Below are 3,299 nucleotides of genomic sequence, written 5' to 3'. Positions count from 1 at the left end.
TGCCATAGTTTCAGTATATGATGAGTTGTAAAAATGACTAAATCCTCCTAAATACAGAAATATAGAAACGGGTATCTCATTAATGATGGATCAGCAGGGCATTTCAGCAATTTTTCCATCACAGTTGGAGGTGCCAGGAAGCCAGCCCGTCCCCCCCCCCCCCCCCCCTCTTTCTGCACTATCTGCTAGGAACCTGAAACAGACCAGGCAGCACAAAGGACAGCAGCAACAAGGACAGCAGCACCAAGGCAGAAATCGGCTACAAGGGGAGGCCGTGAATCCAACAAGAACGTACCGCGAGAAGACCGCTCAGCCGACAAGGAGGAGCCAGCAACATAGCCTTTCCTCAACAACACTGCGTTTCCCCTCCAAGCGCCCCGCACGTAGGGGGGGAAGACGCAAAAGACAGACCGTGGCTTGCAACCAGCCACAGAGAGGGACCCAAAGCAGCAGACCACTGACCCAACTGACAGAGAGAACCGCACACCAGCGCAAGGCATCGACTCGGCCCCATCAGACACTCCTGCCGCATCGCTTCCAAAAACCAACGCCATCCTCTACAGGCGCCGTAGAGATGCCGCACAGAGAAACCTTCCCAAACAAGGATGCGTTTCACTCAGCTGAGAGGAACTGAAGTAAGGTTCATGGTTTCCGGTTCTGGGCAGAGTTAGGGGTAATTACATTTTCATGTATGCTGAGGTCGAATGTATTGCACACTGTTAATGACCTGTAAGGAACTTGATCAGTTTGCTCTCAACTTGCCATCAGTGTGTTCTCTCTCTCTCTCTCTCTCTCTCTCTCTCTCTCTCTCTCTTTCTCTCTCTCTCTCTCACTCCTTCCTCAATTCTGGAAAAACCGCCATTTTGGAAAGGAGGCGGTTTCAGACCGCCCTCTGTGATTACATCACAGAGACAGCCTGAACGAACCACTCCTCTTCTCCTCTCTCCCCCTCCTCTCTCTCTGAGAGAGAGAGAGAGAGAGAGAGAGAGAGAGGGAGAGAGGGGAGTGAGAGAGGGGAGAGAACGAGAGAGGGAGAGATTCATCCTCTGAACCAGGTCGGATTCAGATAAACCATTAGAAACTAATGAAAATTGATGCTGATGGAATGATGCTTTTGAAACACATCAATATCCCCATTATGTCCCAAAGCGTGCGCTTACTGTAATTAGTCGTTTCGTTCAAATAGGCTATAACATACACATTTAAAAATATGTGTTTCTTTAATAGGGTATGGATGTGTCATTTCAATAGCCTATACCAGAATTGTCCACTCGGGTTAAGCTATTGTTGCATGGTGCACTTGCAGGGAGAGAGGTTACTGTATAGCCATACTGGCTATATGTGTAAAAAAGTGATTTGCTGCCAGAAACTGATTTAGATCCGGGGGACCGTGCACAGCGCTGCCTCAGTGCCTCTACCCACCCTGTGCACCGACCCACCCCCAACACCGAGCCTGCCTACCCGGTCGAGCTCCCACCATCTTCGGGGAGACCCCCCTCCAGGACCAGGCACACTAGCCGAACCCATGCGCACACAGACTCCCGACCCGCCAGACGCTCATTCGCCTGGTAATCCAATTCAAAACGCAAATCATTTTTTGGCACAAAATCATGACAAACAAATTCTCATTTGCCTGGAACCAAGCCAACAAGCCACTGAATCATGAGTGACCGTAAAACATTTAACTTGGAGCAAAAATAAAAATGGGGGGATAAAATCAGAAATTTGGTTGATTTGGTTTTTGCTCCAACTGACTGATATAATCACTGTTAGCCTATCTCAAATAGGCAGCTGGTCTCATTTACCATCGGTCTCCAGCTTCCTCCTCCTGAGCATGGATTGCTTCACTGCCGGTACCTGGTGTGTGCGGTGGACGATTCGGCACAGATCGATAACAACGGGCCGAGACCTGAGATGGGGAGCAAGTACTCTATCTATCTATCATCTACAAGGCGGTGCGACCGAGCGAGGCGACGATGGTGGAGATCCGCCCCGGCTGGAACCAGAGCTATTCTAAATCTTTTTTAGAATAGTTCATCTATAAAGGCCAGTTAGGCAATGTTTGTACCTGAAATGTTTCGGATGCTGTTTCTGCAGTCTTCATCAAATTTGATCAGTTTAAGTTGATGTAGGCTACCCCCTATAAACATAGCTCTGTTGTTTCAGAATTGGCAGGGAAGCGCTATTTGCTGTGCTTTGGTTGTCACAAGGTGTCAGAGATGTAGCTATTTATTCAATTTGAACCTCACTGCATGTTGTAGTGATCATGACGTGATTAAAACACACACACACACACACACACACACACACACACACACACACACACACACACACACACAGAGAGAGAGAGAGAAATCAGCTGCACCCAAGCACACAGCATGCCATGAGCAGACAGATGGAGACAATGCATCTGATCACTTTATTTCTTTAATTTTATTGAACCTGGCACTGACTGGCTATTATTTTGTTTAGTTTTTTGTCGATTTTTGCAGCAATTGTTTATTCTATGACTTTTCATATAGACATATATGTTCAGAGTGCTCCAGACAGGTCTCGCATTTCACGTTATGCAAAGCTCAGCTCTATTAATGCCTTAATCTGCTGCTGTGAAATAAATGTTTTATTTGATTTTGAATAGTAGTCTTTCTTGTGTTGTTATTGCGCTTTTCAGAGGTTATTATGGTTAAAAAGTCCAGAAATAGGCATAGCGGGTATATAACCTATGTTTTACGATATAAAAATATAATAAAATAAAAAAAATCTACCCCCCCTAAGTCATTTCATCCTGGCGCCGGCCCTGTGCTGCGTGATCCGGGGCCAGGAGCGGCTGACTACGGCGGGGGGTTCTCCGACAGCTCATCCCGACATACCCGTCATTCACCACTTCTGGCCCCCGGGACCTCTCCATCCACGTTTTCCAGTGGGGCCATGCCCAAGACCTGTGGTCCAGCAGCAGGAAAACATGAGCGAGTGCCAGCGGGGATCCCCAACCACCCATCCAGTCTGTGGGCCCCCGAGGACATGGACAAGCTGTTTTCTTCACATCATTCACCTCAACCTAAGGAGCCTCATCAATAAAATGGACGAGATTAGGTTACTATTCACCTCAAAAAAGGTTGGAATTATAACTTTCTCTGAAACTTGGCTTGATAATTAAATTAACGGCAGTGAGGTAGAAATCGTAGGCTATACTGTGATAAGGAAGGACAGGAACCGTCACGGCGGCGGTGTTTGTGACTAAAAGTACCAAGTACTTTGAACTCTGAATGGCATTTATTTAAAGGAGGGATGTGTTTTTT

This window comes from Poromitra crassiceps (genome assembly GCF_964638095.1).
Source record: "Poromitra crassiceps genome assembly, chromosome: 11".
NCBI lineage: Eukaryota > Metazoa > Chordata > Actinopteri > Beryciformes > Melamphaidae > Poromitra > Poromitra crassiceps.
This window is presented reverse-complemented; position numbering follows the sequence as displayed.